This window comes from Erpetoichthys calabaricus, chromosome 7, assembly GCF_900747795.2.
Source record: "Erpetoichthys calabaricus chromosome 7, fErpCal1.3, whole genome shotgun sequence".
NCBI lineage: Eukaryota > Metazoa > Chordata > Cladistia > Polypteriformes > Polypteridae > Erpetoichthys > Erpetoichthys calabaricus.
In genome coordinates, this window is record NC_041400.2 from 72,810,607 (window position 1) to 72,830,790 (window position 20,184).

The 20,184-nt window shown below is 39.7% G+C and overlaps 1 protein-coding gene across 1 annotated transcript in view; it reads right to left on the reverse strand.

Annotated features, from left to right (window-relative positions):
• ptpra (protein tyrosine phosphatase receptor type A) overlaps positions 1-20,184 on the reverse strand; it is a 237,339-nt gene that overhangs the window by 87,437 nt on the left and 129,718 nt on the right. Inside the window, exon 2 of the mRNA XM_028804668.2 lies at positions 5,311-5,378. The gene's annotated coding sequence lies outside the window, so the exon portion shown is untranslated. The remainder of the gene's footprint in view (positions 1-5,310; positions 5,379-20,184) is intronic.

Below are 20,184 nucleotides of genomic sequence, written 5' to 3' on the forward strand. Positions count from 1 at the left end.
GTGGAGTTAGGATTAAATAATGGTGGGGGAAATATCCTTTTGGTGCATTGTTCCTAATTACTAGGCAAACACTTAATATCTACATTATCGTATCTACCATTATAGCATTCTTCTCAGTTTTAATGCATGTCGTGATATATTTTGCAAATTAGATAAGCAACATATTAAATACATGTAGTTTACAAGGGAGTTAAGAATTCATTCTAATTGTTTATTATGAGGGTGAACCTCCAGGTTTGTTATAGTAACAATAGATACTCAATCATTAGAACTAAATTAGAAGTCAGTTGCTCCCTCTCACTCAGTCATTTAGTATAAGGGCATGAATTACTCATGTTTTAAGGGTACTGCTGTTAGCCAATTTCATCTGATGAATAAAAAATCAATTCAATCTAAAACTGTTTTTATTTATGACTTAAATTACTTTATTTGAAAAATGTACACACATAACACATATAGACAGCCTTGCAAGTCCTTAGTTTCTTGACTGATTCTCTAATATTACTGAATAACAAATTATAATCAACAATTTTACTCTGTGATACTTTATTTGAAAGCACTCAAAACTACGTTAGAAAAAAAATCTTTCGGGTACCACTGCATTCATGTCCTGTGTTGTGAAACCCCTATGTTTACACAAGAAAAAAAAAAAAAACTGGTGACCTGATGCCTTCTAAGTCTAAGGAATGCTGGAAAAACTACATATGCTTTAAAAAGCAGATATTGCAAACAACAATCTTCAATATAGGAAATCACTCTAATCAGAAATGAGAAAAGTCAGGGACACCATCAGCACCTTAAGCTTTATGAAAATAATGCTGAGGGAAAAACAAACCAAAAAAAAAAAACTCCATCCTGTTCTAGAAAAAAATCATTAGCGAGGTATTCACTGAAGAAAGACACTGTCAACCACATATTTCTACAAATATACACCAATAAAAGATAAATGAGAGTAGGAAAAGGGTTTTCTTCCTCTCTAATGTCCCCCAATCTCAGCACACCACACTTTTGCTACCATTTAAGTAGAGAGAAGCATTTTCTGTAGGCTTTACAGATCTGCTGACTTCCTTGCATTTTATTTTGTGGTCTGTACTCAGTGGCACAAGCAACATTTGAGAAGACTCATTTGCAAATTCTTTTGTCATTTCAAACTGATATATCACTTGCTTATTTGTTCAGCATTTCAGCAGATCACAGGTTCTTCTGTTCAGTTTGTTCAGCATTGTTTCAGTTACTATTATATCAGACACTATACCAAAGACACATATAAAGCCAGAGTAAAATTTGATGTATACAGTGGGACCATTTTCTACTCAAGTATTTACATTTTTACATTAGTCCTTGTATTAAACCTTATTTACTTCTTTTTGCGTCTATAGGGTATTTAATCTTCATTTAATCTCTGAACAACAGTTTTCATCACAATTAAACTCATTGAAAAAAAAAAAAAAAACAGGAAAATTTAACTGGAAACACAGTCACTTTTTCTGATCTCGAGCCTGTATCATTTTTGCTATTTCATAAGTTTTAAGGTGCATTAAAATGAACCGAGAATTAAAAAACACAGTCAATACTACTATCATACATGCACTGTATGTCCCTTATCAAATCAAACAAATTAAATCAATAAAAACACTTGTTTCCTACACCAGGGGTTCCCAAACTTTTCAGCTCACGACCCCCAAAATAACCGTGCCAGTGACTCGTGACCCCCACTATCCTCGGAAGTGGTTAAAATATACAAATGTTGCGCGCAACGGTGCACATGCGCCAATAGGCCTATCCAAACATGAGAATGACAACACGAAAGAACACAATGGTCTAACAACCATATAATTTTTTTTTTAATAGTAATTTACTCAATTTTTTAATTTCAACAAAATATCTTATCCAAACAAGAGCATGACAACAAAAAAGAACATAATGCTCTAACAACCATATAACTTTTTTCATCCAGCTCAGAAAACATATCAATCCTTCCTATTTCAACTCGCTCAGTCCAGCGCTCAAGTTTTCTCTTGAATGCGTGGATTTTATCATTTAGCGAAATTATGTGTGTGTTCTCACCATGAAATGACATATTAAGTCCATTCAGTTTTTCAAATATGCAAGCCAAATACGTTAGCCTTGTTAACCGGTCAGGATCAGTGAGGTGATCAGCGAGCTGGGACCCATGCTCCATCAGAAATAAGCGCACTTCATCCCGCAGCTCAAACAGGCGGCAGAGCACATTCCCTCACGAAAGCCACCTGACTTCTGTATGGAAAAGCAAGCACTCATGCTCCGATCCCAGTTCGTAACAGAGAGTGGCAAACAGTCTGATATTGAATGGATGCGCTTTTATATTGTTGACCATTTTTATCGAAGTCTCAAGAACACGTTTAAGTTCTGGGTCAAGTGTTTTGCTCGCAAGAGCTTCTCTGTGTATAATACAATGCATGAATTTTACGTGAGGCGCCACTTGTAAGACTCTTGCTTTAAGACCTTTCTTTTTCCCCAGCATCGCTCCAGCACCGTCTGTACACACACTGACGCACTCGCTCCAAGACAGTCTGATGGCTTTTTAATTTGCATGTTTTTTTTAAATGTAACTATTAACTACTAGTTTTTATCTTTTGTTAGTTATGGATAAAATGTTATTTCTAAAAAATTAAATTAATTTCTAAAAAGTTTTAAAAAAGTATTTGATTTCTTGGAAATCATCTCGTGACCCCCCCCCCCCCCCAATGTCTCACTACCCCCCAGAGGGTCGCGACCCCCACTTTGGGAACCACTGTCCTACACAATGTGGAAAGTTATAGGAGTAAAAAGTGCAATATTTGCTAAAAGGCTTAATACAGCCCTAGGTACTGTATTTATAGTTGAAGTCAGAAGTTTACATACACATAGGGTAAATTCCTAAAAATGCCACTGCCTTTAAATTGTTTAACTTGAACCAAATGCTTTGGGTTACCTTCCACAAAGCTTCTTACAATACGTTGCTGGAATTTTGGCCCATTCCTCCAGACAAGACTGCTGTAATTGAGACAGGTTCGTAGGCCTCCTTGCTTACACATACTTTTTCAGTTCTGCTCATAAATTTTCAGTCGTATTGAGGGTAGGGCTTTGTGATGGCCAATCCAATACCTTGACCATGTTATCCTTAAGCCATTTTACCACAACTTGGAGGTATGCTTGGGTTCACTGCCCTTTTTTAAGACCTATTTGTGACTGAGCTTCAACATCCTTGTTGAGGTCTTGAGATGTTGCTGCAGTATCTCTACATACTTTTCCAGTCCCTCCTGTAGCAAAACATCCGCAACAACATGATTCTCCCACCCCCATGCTTGATGGTTGGGATGGTGTTCTTTGGCTTGCAAGCCTCTCCCTTTTTCCTCCAAACATAACAATGGTCATTATAGCCAAAAAGTTTGATCTTGGATTTATTAGACCAGTTCATCTGAACATCTCCAGAAGGTAAGATCTTTGTCCCTATGTGCTATTGCAAACTGCAGTCTGGCTTTTTTATGCCAGCTTTGTTTCAGTGGCTTCTTCCTTGCCGAGGAGCCATTCGGGTTATGTTGACATAAGACTTGTTTTACCGTGGATATAGATACTTTTCTACTGGTTTCCTCCAGCATCTTTACAAGGTCCTTTGAAGTTGTTCTGGGACTGATTTGCACTTTACGTGCCAAAGCATGTTCTCCTCTAGGAGATGGAATGTGTCTCCTTCCTGAGCAGTAGATTCCTTCTAGCAAGGCAAAATAGGACACTTCAAGGCCTGTATCTCATCTTCATCTGCATTACCATGTAGTGAGCAGTATCGTGTCACTCACTTGGGTTTCAGTAGCTCTTTAGGACGCTGCCATTTTGAAAATATATCACTGTGCTACAAGAAATCTCACCAAGAACATTAGAAAGCAGAGGACCTCATATAACTGAAGAATAATAATATTAGGGCATTGTCACCATAGAGCAGTCTTGTCAAGCATTTGTCTCTGATAAACAGATGAGACAATCTGGCTTGAATCTTTTCAGATAAGAATTGCAGCTTCAATAATTAAGAAAGTCATGCCATCGACTTTACATATTCAAATTGTGTCAAACTGACATAATAAATCTGAAATGGTTTTAAGCCTTACTAAGAATGCACATCTTACAATAAACAGATAAACTTTAATACTATTAGATGCTGTTGTTAGTAATTTACTAATATATTGATTTCTTATTTTATCATTGCCTGTAATTTATTGGCTAAGAAATCTAGAGGGCAACTTTGTGACCTTCAGGTTACCACTTATAGTGTGCTCTAGATTTTTCCGGGAATGCAGCTTTCTGTGCCCCAGACACTCCCACATTTATTGGTGGCAAATTAGTATTGTTTTAGGTTTTCTTAATCTAATGTGACTGGACAATTGTCGACACACTATGTCATGTTGACATCAAAGGTTCATAGTTCACACCCACCTTTAACGTTATGTAACTACAAATAAGTGAGCACGACTTTGATGGCAACTTCAAGCCGAACTTCAAAAATTAAAGAAAATTGTTATTTTTTTGACTAAACGCCCCTTTATAAATTGTTCACTTGAAGTAAAAAAGAAGATAAAGGCGCTTGGAACAGTCTGACATCCAACTTAAGAATTTGAGGTTGAGCTTACTTACGCACTGACTTTTTCCAGCACTCGTTATAACAAATGGAGTTGGCTAACTGGGCAGGGTGTAAGTAATGCCTTTTTTGTTTTCCCTGTTTGCTGTTTAAAAGTGTGGGTACCAAAGTGTTGTGGACAATGACAAGGGTAAGAAATCTAAAATATCTTTCTGAAAAATGCAAGCGGCATGAAAGTAGTTGCAGTCATCTAGACAATAGCATGAGGCTAATTTTTTTTGACAGGCTTAGTATTGCTGAACAGCTACATGAAGATTTGCATTGATACTATGATGAGGACCACGAGAGCATGTGGAATGACCAGATAGATAGACAGATATGAAAGACACTAAGTAATAAATAGGTATGAAAGGCATAGATAGATAGATAGATAGATAGATAGATAGATAGATAGATAGATAGATAGATAGATAGATAGATAGATAGATAGATAGATAGATAGATAGATAGATAGATAGATAGATAGATAGATATTTTAAAGTTCAGGTAAATTTAAATTTTTAACAGGTTTGCAAATGAATGAGTAATCAATCGTTAATTTAAGTGATTGATTGCTAGCTTATCATCTACAAATAAACTCGGTTATCATCTACAAATAAACACTGAATACACTAGTAATGAGGCTCCTCTACATAATTAATGTCTTGCAGAAACATGCAAACCTTAGAGAGTCTGTCCAGTATCAGTCATCTGTTCTGATTCAAAGGTTCCATACAGGGCGAGGCCACCTCTGCAGAAGGAGAAAAAGGACAAATGATTAAACAACAGCCTCTTGAAAGCAGATTCTCATTATCATCTACAGAACTTTGACCTCAAGCATCACTCTCCTGCTCTGTCTATCCACAGTTCAGTACTATTACTGGGAGCCAGACCTTGCTTGCACATTACTTTTTCAAAGACAGTAGCTTCTGTTGAAGAGATTCAGATTTTTTATGTATTTAAGACAATGACTGTCAATCCATATGAAGTTTGCATTTCTGAGTTCTTAAGTGAAAGCCGAGTAAAACTTAGAGACTACACAGGAAAGGTGTTCACATTTTAATATAAATATAAGTTTCTCCCAGAGCCTTGCAGCCCCCTTCCTTCTCCACACCACACAGGCGAACTTCAACTACCTCCTCCCGATTCAGACTCTCTTCTGTGAGGTAGCTGGTTCCTTTTAAGCCACACTCAGGAGAATGTCAGGTGGTTCATTAGGGAGGTCTGCAATTACTCCCAGGTGAGGCGGAATACCAAAGTAGGGCTCTCTAGCTCCTGCTGGTTCCTGCAGCTCCCACTGGAGGCATCCCTGGAAACCAATAGGGCTGAGCCGAACAATACCACATCCCATATAGCTCTGTGGAACTCTGAGGGGACGTTACACCCCAAAGGGACTACCAAATACCAGTTTGGGGGAGATAGCACCCTTCATAAGTCATCTCCCCCGTCCATCCATTACAGAGGCGTCCCGGTCAGGTAATGGCACCAGCTGCCATCCATCACAGTGTGTGTGCGAGTCAGGAGAGTAAGGCTGATAACACGAGTAGTTTATATTCTAATAATTTTAACACATGCTGTACTGTGTTGAGTTACATTTATGTTAATGTCATTTAAAAATAAATGTAAATATCTTAATTTAAAAATGCACCTATTATTAATTATTTTCTTGCTTTTTTCATATTGCTACAAAACTTCCTAACACTTCTATATATGCTTTGCCATTCTTCATTAAGTTATTTTTCATTTTTTCCAGTCTGTTCTCCCTACAATGACGCAAGGTCTAGTGTGTAGCTTTCATGAAACTACTGTGGAAAAGGGAATATTCCTGCCCTGCTTGTTACCAGCAGTCTTTTTCTGCTTCAGCAATCTTTTGTGAAAAAGAAATGCATTAACTGTTCTTGTACATGCACCTTACTTAACAACTACATTATTTAATAATTCATTGTTGCTGCATATGACTTGGCAATTTTTAGTTAAATGTGTCAGTCTGCTCTTTAACGCAAATTGACAATCATGTGGCTGGAACTTAATATGGTACATACAGTCATGGCCGAAATTATCGGCACCCCTGGAATTTTCCCATGAAATGCACCATTTCTCCCAGAAAATTGTTGCAATTACAAATGTTATGGTATACACATGTTTATTTCCTTTATGTGCATTGGAACAACACAAAAAAACAGAAAAAAAGCCAAATCTGACATAATTTCACACAAAACTCAAAAACCGGGCTGGACAAAATTATTGGCACCCTCTACTTAATATTTGGTTGCACGGCCTTTGGAAAAAATAACTGAAATCAAGCGCTTCCTATAACCATCAACAAGCTTGTTACACCTCTCAACTGGAATTTCCAACCACTCTTCTTTTGCAAACTGCTCAAGGTCTCTTAGATTTGAAGGGTGGCTTCTCCCAACAGCAATTTTCAGATCTCTCCATAAGTGTTCAATCGGATTTAGATCCAGACTCATTGCTGGCCACTTCAGAACTCTCCAGCGCTTTGTCTTCAACCATTTCTGAGTGCCTTTAGAGGTATGTTTGGGGTCATTGTCCTGCTGGAACACACATGACCTCTGACGCAGACCCAGCTTTCTGACACTGGGCCCTACATTGCTCCCCAATATCTTTTGGTAGTCTTCAGATTTCATGATGCCTTGCACACAGTCAAGGCATCCAGTGCCAGAGGCAGCAAAACATCCCCAAAACATCTTAGAACCTCCACCATGTTTGACTGTAGGTACTGTGTTCTTTTCTTCGTAGGCCTCATTCCATTTTTTGTAAACAGTAGAATGATGAGCTTTACCAAAAAGCTCTACCTTGGTCTCGTCTGTCCACAAGACGTTCGCCCGGAAGGATTTTGGCTTCCTCAAGTACAATTTGGCAAACTCCAGTCTGGCTTTTTTATGTTTCTGTGTCAGCAGTGGGGTCCTCCTGGCTCTCCTGCTATAACGTTTCATTTCGTTCAGATGTCGACAGATAGTTCAAGCTGACACTTTTGCACCCTTAGTCTGCAGAACAGCTTGAATATGTTTTAAAGTTGATTGGGGCTGTTTATCCACCATTCGGACTATCCTTCGTTGCAGTCTTTTATCAATTTTTCTCTTCCGTCCACGTCCAGGGAGATTAGCTACAGTGCCATGTGTTGTGAACTTCTTGATTATGTTGCCCACAGTGGACAAAGGAACATGAATCTCTGGAAATTGACTTGTAGCCTTGAGATTGTTGATATTTTTCCACAATTTTTGTTCTCAAGTCCTCAGACAATTCTCTGCTCTTCTTTCTGTTCTCCATGCTTAGTGTGGCACACTCAGACACACAACAGAAAGGTTGAGTCAACTTTTCTCCATTTTAACTGGGTTCAGGTGTGATTGCTATATTGCCAGCACCTGTTTCTTGCCACAGGTGAGTTCAAACGAGCATCATATGCTTGAAATAAAACGATTTACCCACAATTTTGAAAAGGTGCCAATAATTTTGTCCGGCCCATTTTTGGAGTTCTGTGTGACATGATGTCAGATTTGCCTTTTTTTCTCTGTTTTTTTATGTTGTTCCAATGCACATAAAGGAAATAAACATGTGTATAGAAAAACATTTGTAATTGCAACAATTTTCTGGGAGAAATGGTGCATTTTCTGGGAAAATTCCAGGGGTGCCAATAATTTCGGCCATGATTGTATGAGGTATGACAGTTTAATGCCTGGAACAGCTATGTAATGTCACCCATGCTAGAAAGAGCTACTGAAATATTCGAGCTGTTGAAAGTGGAGAATGTTTAGGACGCTATGGAAAAAGTCAAGTTTTTTGAGTGGCATAAGAGGTTCAAAGAGGGGTAAGAAAATGTGAACGAAGATGTCAGAAGGTCATCCATCATGACAATGCCCCAAGTCATGATGAGCTCAGTGTTTGTAACTTCCAGGCTAAGAAAACAATTACAAAATTGGATAACCCATCCTATTCACTTGTGAATAACACCTTGTGAACATTGACTCTTCCCAAAAATAAAAACTGCCGTGAAAGGAAAAGGAATTTCAGACATTTCTGACATCCAGAGTTAATGTGATAAAGGAACTCAAGGGCCGTCAAGAAACAGAGTTCCAGGTAAGTTTCAAGCAATGGCAATGTCTAATGCATAGCTATGGAAGGAAATTACTTTAAAGTAATTACTTTAAACTACATCCATTAAACAGTGTCATCTCCAGACAGAGGAGCAGTTTCAGCGACAGACTGCTGTCACTGTCCTGCTCCACTGACAGACTGAGAAGATCATTCCTCCCCCAAACTATGCGACTCTTCAATTCCACCAGAGGGGGTAAACGTTGAACATTATTCAAGTTATTGTCTGTTTTTTACCTGCATTTTTTATTACTCTTTAATTTAATATTTTTTGCTGCTGGAGTATGTGAATTTCCCCCTGGGATTAATAAAGTATGTATGTATGTATGTATGTATGTATGTATGTATGTATGTATGTATGTATGTATCTATCTATCTATCTATCTATCTATCTATCTATCTATCTATCTATCTATCTATCTATCTATCTATCTATCTATCTATCTATCTATCTCTATCTAAAGGTTAGAGTAGCTGGTAGTGCACAAATTGTCACATCTTATATAACAAGGAGACATAGCAAAAAACATCAGTGCAGTGTTTTCCAGCCTTTGTGGTGTCACAACCCTACACCCCTCCAAGAATTTAGCGCAACCCTCCAATGGGGGGTCCCTTCAGTGAATTAAGTACAAACCGCAAAGCTGGGGGGCCCCATGCAATCGCCAGAGCATCCCGAGAGTTAGATGAATCAAGCGCAGTTGTCAATGCTTTTCCACCTTGGTGAATTGATCATGATCATCAGAATGGGGGTTAGGGAGGTTGCCCAGGATCGGCCACAATCCTGCGATGCTGCCATTATGAATAGAGCACAATCGTAAGAGCAGTGAGGGGGCGCCGGGGTTTCATCTGGGCTCAGCCACCGCCGATAGATTGGTCAAATAATCACTAAGACTCTGTTCTATGGGTGAAAACAAGAGGTCAAAGGAAAATGGCAAGAATTGTTCAAGCTAAGAGAAAGACCACACATACTGAACTCTCAGCTATTTACAACAGTACAGAGAGAAGATCTGGCAATAGTGTCCTAGTCCAAGGCAGGCATATTTCCTATTTGAATAGTAATTTTGGCACAGGTAATAATCTGATGATTTCAATGCAAGGACATTCAATAAAATATATGAAGCTGTATTAACATTAATGCTTTCTAGATTTCTCCTAGTCAAGTAACCATTTTTCTATGTGAGACATTAAAACTGTATAGTGATGAATGGGTGCAGAACAATAGATGGGGTTTGACGAAGTGTACTGACCTTACTGTGTAATGTGTTTCTCTTAGTTTTAAGCTGACAACATGGCTCTGAATAGTCTTCTCCAGCTTCTTCTTTTAATAAATCAGCGTTGGCAGGTAGCTGTTCTCTATTTAACTGTAGTGCCTGCAGGTTCACTTGAGAGCCCTAAACTGTTCCTCTTCTAAGGATACTTCTGTTATAATTAGGTACAGAATACACTGAGGTAGCAACACTGTAATAGAACTTTAAGAGTTTCTGGGAGACTGACTATATATTTTCAAGTTGTAGGAAAGTTTTTAAGGAGGGTGACAAGTAATTAAGGAGCTAGGCAATGTTTAAATGTGTTAATGTGATTTTTTTTAAGGAATGCCAAATGTGCATTTTTTTCTTTCTAATATGATGAATTCCAGCCATTGTTCTAGGATTGGTTTCACTTTAACTGTTCTGCCTTTTCTTTGAGCACTAAAGGTTCATGTATATTAGGCAAAACATTTTAAAGTTCCTCTGACTAGCTGTAATTCCATTCTAATTTAAAATTTAACTCAGACGCAAAATGTAATAATAATTAGTTAGAATGTGAGTTAAGAGTTATATACAACTGATGGCCTTTCCTCACGGACTATGACTTTTCAGGAGATATCTATATATATAATTCACTAAGCCGGGAGACAAGTAGCCACCCATGGAAAGCACGGCGGAAGGGGCGTGGATTTACTAAACCGCCGACAAGTAAGACGCCAATGGCGCACGCAGGAAGGAGCCACGCCCACCAACTCTTAGACCATTGGATACGACGAAAAAAATCACAGAGCCACGCCCACCAATTCGGACGCGACGCCTCGGAAAACATGCCGTCATTTCTGTTTGTCTGTGCCACAGTCCACTTGCAGCTCTGAGCCACGTTGACTTTTCATTAGTCAACCTCAGTGGAACCTTGGTTCACACGGAGGCAGTGCCAGAGAGAGACAGAGGCACACACAGGCAGCGCGACAGAGAGACAGAGGCACACACAGGCAGCGCGACAGAGAGCCGCGCAATCCTTTAAAACGGAGGTTAAAACACAATGAAGGAAGCAGTCTTTAAAAACCAATAAGCCCTGTGCCTCTTTTTCATTAGCGTCTCACCTGCTTCACCGCCCTGCAACAGTCGAGACGCTTTCTCAGCAGCTGACCTTCTCTGTGCCTGACTCCACTACTGTCAGTCGCCTGATTAAAAATGGTGAACTCCTGCAATGTTACTATCTTGGTTGGCTTTTAAATAAATTTCGGATTTGTTCAAATGTTCCTTTTTTTTCCCCTGTGCTTAAAACTCATTTAAAAAAAAAGTGTTTATACAACTGCGGCAATGTTACAGAGAGAGAGGGCTCGCGTGGTTCTGAGAGACAGAGGGGGAGGGGGCTCGCGTGCTGCTGAGAGAGAGAGAGAGAGGGGGGGGGCTGGGGAGGCTGCTGAGAGGGGGGGGGGCTGGAGAGGCTCCCGCGCTGCTGAGAGAGGGCGGGGGCTGGGGAGGCTCGCCCACTGCTGAGAGAGAGAGAGAGAGAGAGAGAGAGAGAGAGGGGGGGGGGGGGGGGTATGGGCTGGGGAGGCTGCTGCTGAGAGAGAGAGAGAGCCTGCCCATGCAGCTGAGCAGGTAGCCTGGGTGTTTGCGTCAGTGTTATTCAATGTTTTTACTATTACACTGTGCATTCTATGGTGTAATTAACTATATTTGTGCTTAAAAATCTTTAGAAATATATATTTACATACAGTTCGTACGGTCTGGAATGGATTAATTGTATTTACATACAATCCTATGGGGGAAATTGCTTTGGTTCACGACCAAATCGGTTTACGACCAGAGGTTTGGAACGAATTATGGTCGTGAACCGAGGTTCCACTGTATATTGAGTCTAGAAAACATGATCAGCAAGTCTTTGATAGGCTGCAAAAAAATGATGAAAGAATGGGCACATTTTTTTCTCACAAGCTGGGTGGGTGGGTGTTAGTTAATTAGTTACTTGAAGGATTTCAAGATTTAATATGCACAAGCGGTAACACTGCAAAAGCAGCCCAAACCAGAAAAGACGGCTGGCAAAAAGTGGCTGACAAATTAAACGCGTGTGCATTGTACTTACTAAAAGCGGCGTTACGGATTTTGCAAATGTTCATTTTTTCCCTCTGCTTAAAAAACAATAAAAAAGCGGTGTGATTATGCGGCGTATACTACGCCGCGGGTTGGTATGCAGCGTGTAAAACAGTTTGTTTGTCGTGGATAATTTGCCTTTTACTTTAACACGAAGACAATTTCCTGTTAGATTTGCCTTTGCGATGACAATTGATAAGGCACAGGGCCAAACTTTCAAAAAGATGTGCATGTATCTGCCAAAACCAGTTTTCAGTCACGGACAGTTGTATTTTGCTCTCTCCAGAGTTCCATCTTTTCATTCACTTACTGGTATGCCTGCAGGAACACGTGCAGCGAGCGAGAGAGAGCGAGCGACACACATACACACGCATAAAGGCGTGCGAGAGAGAGAGAGAGCGCTGGACGCATAAGAATAATAATACTTCATTACATTGATATACCGGTGTTTTCAGTATTCAAAGCGCTATCCACACAGGGAGAAACCGGGAAGCGAACCCAAAATCTTCCACAGTCTCCTTACTGCAAAACAGCAGCACTACCATTGCGCTACAAGGCAGTTAAAGAATGCACCGGCCTCGATTTTGTTTTCACTTCTGTTTACAGCGATCGGATCGTAGCGTGCATTGTTGCTATGTTACTTTTCTTGGTGGCTTATTACATTACGGATGTTTCACATGTTAATTTTTTTCCCTGTGCTTAAAAGACATTAAAAAAGTGTTTCTCAACTGTGACTCCTGAACAACTCAGTACGCAAGCTATATTAAGCGTCAACAACGAAGACTCGCTACACCTTAATGAACAAGTGCTGAAACTTATCCCTACCGACGAAGTAACTTTCACCAGCGTGGCCTCCATTGTCACAGATGATCCCGCTTTCAGTCACGGGCAATTGTATGTTGCTCTCTCCAGAGGTCCATCTTTTCATTCACTCACAGTGGTATCCACAAACCCACCCCATTTGGACAACTGTGTCGTTCAGCAAGTGTTCACCCATCAATACATAATTATGCGGCGTATGTTACGCCGCGGGTTGGCTAGTACTGTATAATTATATATTGAAAAACAGCATCATCAATTACATTTTGATTAGTTATAATGGTATTTCACATATCACTGTTTATATTTCATATCTTTAATTAAAGGTATCTGTAATGTTAATCTCATCTAGTCAAAATGTTATTACAAATTTCAACATGAATTCTGACTAACCAAAATTGCTTCAAAGGTTACAGATTATAGATGCATATAATTAAAAAACTGAAAACAGTAATTGTTATGAATAACATAAGAATTAGCACAAAACCTGAAATGTTCAAATGGCTTGCATACGTGCATGCTTGTGTTGAATTGAACTTTAACACTAGAATTACCAGAGCCTACGAAAAAACTTGTAGATCCGGCCCACCTTAAATCGCTTCTTAAATCCATTCGCACCTCTCCGCCAGCGTCTTTTGTCATCTAAACATCATCTAATTTCCACTCAAACTCCACTTCACTCCCAGATAATCAATCAAGGCATGAGCTGGGAGAAGTTCATGCACGTTCTAAGTCGGTGGGGAGATGGAATAGCCGGATGCTTGCAGCTTTTGTTTATCAGCACATTTAGATGACAAAAAGATGCTGGCGGAGAGGTGCGAATGGATTTAAGAAGCGATTTAAGGTGGGCCGGATCTATGAGTTTTTTCGTAGGCTGTGGTAATTCTAGTGTTAAAGATGTTGCTTCAATTCAACAAATAGATCTAGAATGTTCTGAATGGCCGCATGTTTAATTCTAAGCTCAATAGTGCTGGGAGGTATACCGGTTAATACCAAAAACAGTTTATTTTTGTTATGATATGGATTTTTCTTATACCAGAATACCGGTTTAAATAGCCTAAACAACATTCGGGAATGTGGTGCAGCAGGAAAATGTTTAAGGGGGGGACCTTTTTCACTGCTACACTGCTAAACACACATGCAACGGAGTACATGTGTTAGTGGAGGTATTGAGCGGTGAAAATGGACAGAGAACATTCTGAAACTGAAGATGTAGCAGACGATAAAGTTGAACATGATGACACAGAAGAACTTTTGCCGAAAAACGGAGCCGTGTCTGTTGTCTGGAGATTTTGGTTTTAAAAAGTCGGATGTGGACCAAACAACTATTTACTGCAAATGCTGTGGAGCTAAATTTGTTGCCGGAGGCGGCAGCACGAGCAATTTGCTGCACCGCCTTAGCAGCAAACATGCTTGTATGGAGCTAAGATTGGCACCCTCCACATCCTCAGGTAAAACTGAAAAAGCTAGAGGACACTCGAGTCAGACGTTACTTGTAGACGCATTTTCTAGAGGTACTGCCTACGACAAAAAAAGCAAGCGGTGGATCGAGATAACCAATGCCATTACAATCCATATAGCTAACATGTCAGTGGAAAGAGATTGATAACATTAACAGAAAGTGTAGTTGGTTTACAAAAAAGATTTACTCTTTATTCCTTTTCTAAGACATGTTCAGTGCAATACAACTTCTGACAAGCACCTCTGAATATTTCAAGTCTAAATGCCTCTTTGGATGGTTAAAAATATGCTGTCAAAATTATAGTTTAAGTTGTTTGCAAAATTTGTTCAATAAAAAGGTTCTATATTCATTAGTGCCACCCCCTTGAAAACTATCACTTTATGGGGCCATGCAAACCTGTATTAATACTTTTGTGCACATTGAATTTTTTTTTGTACAATGTACAATTCTCATGACAGTGGAATAGGTTATTCTTAGCCAGTCTACTGCAGTAATTACAGTGGGAAATGTGGTTAACATCCACTCATGCATGGAGAAAAAAATACCGTTGAATACCGTGAAACTGGTATAATTTTGAAAAATACCGTGATATAGAAGTTTGGTCATACCGCCCAGCCTTAAAGCTCAGTATTAAAGTAAAAAAATGCTTTTCTTTATAAATGTCTGGTGTGTTTTATAAAAGAAAGGACAGATCTGCCAGGTCTATTACACATTTCATTATATTTATTTTTCTTTCAAGATACCAAATATTGTTTTAAAATTATAGTCTTGCAGTGGCATGCAGAAGGCCTTCTCTGCAAGTACGACCAGTCAGATCTTGAAAAGAATGGTCTACAGCAGGGGTGTCGAACCCCGGGCCTGGAAGGCCACAGTGGCTGCAGGTGTTCATTCTAACCCTTTTCCTAATCAGTGCTCAGTTTTCACTGCTAATTAACTTCTTTTCCCTTCATTTTAATAGCCTCGTTTTTAAGGATTCAGTCCTCTGAATTGATTCCTTTTTTCATTAAATGACAGCCAAACAGAAATGAGATGTGAAACGCACCAACAGATGACCAGCTAAATTGGGATTTCAAACTCCAACCAATTTCACGTCAACCAATCTCTTAATGAAAATCTGATTCCTGCTGATAATTAAACCCATTATTTAATTCCATGGCTTGTTGTTGCTCTCATTCTGCCACAGCAGACATTTCCAAAACTGTTGATTTTTCTGTTTTTTTTCTAAGAACGCCGTCAAAATGTTTTGGTGACCTGAGAAATCAACCTTACTGAGGCCTTCACCTTTCTTTATTTTCAGATATAGTGCAATGAGCACAGGTTAGCTGGTTATGTGGTGGCTCGTTTTGTGTCTCGTTATTGTTTGGCTGCTAATTAAGGAAAGAGAGACAACTAAGGGGCCTGAGTAAAGTTAACTAAAACTAAACAAAAAGAAGTTAATTAGCAGCAAAAACTGGTCACTAATGAAGAAAATGGTTAGAATGAAAACCTGCAGCCCTCCAGGACTGGAGTTTGACACCTGTGGTCTACAGCACCAGAAGAGTCAACTGAGCTACGCACCTGGGGCCTCATGTATAAACGGTGCGTACGCACAAAAATGTTACATGCGAACATTTCCACACTCAAATCACGATGTATAAAACCTTAACTTGGCGTAAAGCCATGCACATTTCCACAGTACCTCATACCCTGTCATATGCAAGTTCTCTGCTCGGTTTTGCAGACTGTCGGCACCCAGAGTCAAAGCAGTGCTACTGTTCCTGTGTGGTTACCCTTTCTTTCTTAGATCCACATTCCTGACACGGCTTTATACAGTAAATACACTGAAACTAACTGCATATTGTTAATTAGTGTAATGCATCTGATTGTAATTAACCTGTAACAATATAATGGTCCAGGAAATAGCCATAGTATTCCAAATACTATAACTGCTTTAGCTCCTGTTAACACTAGAATTACCAGAGCCTACGAAAAAACTCGTAGATCCGGTCCACCTTAAATAGCTTCTTAAAACCGTTCTCACCTCTCCGCCAGCGTCTTTTGTCATCTAAATGTACTGATAAAGACAAGCTGCCAGAAGCCGGCTATTCCATCCCCCCAACGACTTAGAACGCAAACGAACTTTTCCCAGCTCATGCCTTGATTGATTATCTGGGAGTGAAGTGGAGTTTTAGAATGGAAATAATAGATTGTTATTTGGATCACACGCATTTCATATGTGTTGCATTTCTACAGTAATCTGTGTAAACACATTGTTAAAACAGAAACGTTTTTTATATTCTAGTAGCAAATGACAAAATGTAGGCATAAACTATATAATGTATGAAGCCTGAAGTCCAAATATCAAAGAAACACTTTCACAAAAGGTACAAAAAAAAAAGCCACCACCAAAAAAAAGCCGCCTTAGTGTGTGACATTGACACTCATTAGCTATCATTGTTTCCGTGGTGCAACAGTATCAGTCGCTGACTGGGAATCAGAAGGTCAGGAGTTCAATCCTACACAGCTCCCTTTTGAGAAGTGTTCTTATTTTCACTATTTTAGAATAAAAAGATACATTTGATTTCAGTCTGTAACAGCCAGTGTAATTTATGATATTTGTAAAGGTTAGCTTTGTTTATTTTTTTTTAAATTCACTTTTCATTGTCTCAGTCGCGTTCAGGATCCTTCCCTACCACAAACGCCCAAAACCCCCCCCCCCCCCCCCCCCCCCCCCCCCCCCCCCGAGACACTGTTGTTTTCACATAAAGACGCGCTATAGTTCTGCAGTGTATCACGATACATTCGACCGCGTGTTTTTTTTCCCCACAATCTTGTCAGTCCCCACGTGTTGCTGTATGCTGTTTCTTTTGTACTCCAGGACATGCAGAGGAAAGCATAGTAAAGAGCAGTAACTTCAGCGCTATATGCAATCATCAGACACTCCCCATCTGATACTGTTGTTTTCACATAAAGACGCGCTAAAGCTCTGCAGTGTACTGACTGCATTGTCGTACCAATGCTTGCGAACTGAAGTGTCTGCATGCACTTTCCGTGGCATTATACGTGTATTTTTTGAGCATGCCCATGTACCTCAAACACAGGAACATATATTGATGTAAAAGTATAACAAAACAAGTACACTTTTATTCAAGACTATAACCGAAGAAAAAAGAAAGCAAGTTACAGTAGGCGGATGATATGACAGCTTGCGTGGTGGAATGCTAAGAACTGCTGATTTCCATTCCGTGCTATATAACTGTTAACATTTGAATCTGATGATTACATATAGCGCTGTCTTATTCAGTGTGCGCAAGAACATGCTGGTGGCCAGTTGCTGCGTGCTACAACGTACATTTTAAAAAAAGAAAGACAAATATATGTGACGTTTTGAAGAAATCATTTTATGACGCAAATAGTACCAATCAGAAAACATTGTCGAAGTAATGCAATATTATTTGAAAACGAACAGCATCAGATCCGGTGTGAAGTTATACTGGTGCTGTTTGAGTCAGATCAGAAGCTGAATAAGCTGAAAAAGCTCCTGTTCTGACTCTTCACTAAAAAAGCATGAATTAATCAACAGAAATAACCGCGACTGACATTTTAAACTTAACGATTTACAGTGCATACCAATTTATAAATTTAATGTCCGTTTGAGGACAAAAAAAACACTTTCTTCAAAGGTGGGAATCAAACTCACGTCTCTGTAGCACGACAGGGCTGCTGTGCCCCAAGTCAGCAAACCGTAGCGTTAAGCCACGGAAGGTGTTGTATCAGCCTTGAACCTTTTGTGAAAGTGTTTATTTGATGTTTGGACTTCAGGCTACACAGATTCTATAGTTTATGCCTACATTTTGTAACATTTATTACTAAAATATGAAAAAGTTTCTGTTTTAGGAATGTGTTTACACAGATTACTGTAGAAACGGAACACGCATGAAATGCGTGTATTCCAAATAGCGATCTATTATTTCCATTCTAAAACTCCAGCAGTTCAGTCACTCCCAGATAATCAAACAAGGCATGAGTTGGGAAAACTTAGTGAACGTTCTGCGACGGTGGGGGATGGAATAGCCGGCTGCTTGCTGGCTTGTCTTAATCGGCACATTTAGAAGACAAAAGAGAGGTGAGAACGGTTTTAAGGTGGGCCGGATCTACGAGTTTTTTCGTAGACTCTGGTAATTCTAGTGTTAAGGGTTGCCACAGCGGATCATCTTTTTCCATATTACTCTCACTGCACCACTTGGAGTATTTATATCACTGTATCTGAGTTTGGAATCACAGCAGCAGCTGATCGGAAAGAGAATTATCGGGATACAACATCAATCACACACTACCTCAGCCATGGCAAAATGCTTCAGAGCATTTCCTGTACGGACCTCGCAGCTCAGAAACAGTTTCATCCCAAGAACTACAAACGCACTCAGTCAGTCCATCAAGTGCTCCTTGTAGAACTGTTTGTACTTATAAGTACAATTACCTCACTGTAAACTTGCACAACAGTTATAATATTGCACAACCTGCGCCACTTTATAAAGTGCGTATTTACATAAGATGACGGTATCATTTTTAAGATAAAATGCAGCAAAATATGTTGATTATACAGATAAAACTTTAACTTCATTTAAATAATCTATATTGTTAATAATCAAACATGTGAGGACACGGTGCCGCAGCCCTGGCTAGTTCACGGATTATTCTATACCTCGTGCTTTATTCTTGCTGGGATGGGGCGACACTGGTAGGATAGATAGATAGAATAATTAAACATGTACTATGAAAACATTTCAATGTTCCTTAAACATTTTGAAGAATCATGGTTCTTAGCTTACGGATGGCTTAACATCTATTACAGAGCTGATTATGTGGCAATTGGGCATTTGGAGAAAGAAAAGTAAGGGCAAGAATTGGAGGTTAGTATGTTTGAAGGAGACAGTACAGTAATCCCTCCTCCATCGCGGGGGTTGCGTTCCAGAGCCACCCGCGAAATAAGAAAATCCGCGAAGTAGAAACCATATGTTTATATGGTTATTTTTATATTGTCATGCTTGGGTCACAGATTTGCGCAGAAACACAGGAGGTTGTAGAGAGACAGGAACATTATTCAAACACTGCAAACAAACATTTGTCTCTTTTTCAAAAGAGTAAACTGTGCTCCATGACAAGACAGAGATGACAGTTCTGTCTCACAATTAAAAGAATGCAAACATATCTTCCTCTTCAAAGGAAACAGAGAGGAAAGCAAACAAATCAATAGGGCTGTTTGCTTTTAAGTATGCGAAGCACCGCGGCACAAAGCTGTTGAAGGCAGCAGCTCACACCCCCTCCGTCAGGAGCAGGGAGGGAGGGAGAGAGAGAGAGAGAGAGAGAGAGAGAGAGAGAGAGAGAGAGAGAGACAGAGAAAAACAAAGTCAAAAATCAATACGTGCCCTTTGAGCTTTTAAGTATGCGAAGCACCGTGCAGCATGTCGCTTCACTAAGCAGCTGCACAGAAGGTAGCAACGTGAAGATAATCTTTCAGCATTTTTAGACGAGCGTCCGTATCGTCTAGGTGTGCGAACAGCCCCCCTGCTCACACCCCCTACGTCAGGATCAGAGAAAGGCAGCGCAAGAGAGACAGAGAGAGAGAGAGAAAGTAAGTTGGGTTTCTTCTCAGCCACCTGCCAATAGCGTCCCTTGTATGAAATCAACTGGGCAAACCAACTGAGGAAGCATGTACCAGAAATTAAAAGACCCATTGTCCTCAGAAATCCGCGAACCAGCAAAAAATCTGCGATATATATTTAAATATGCTTACATATAAAATCCGCGATAGAGTGAAGCCGCGAAAGGCGAAG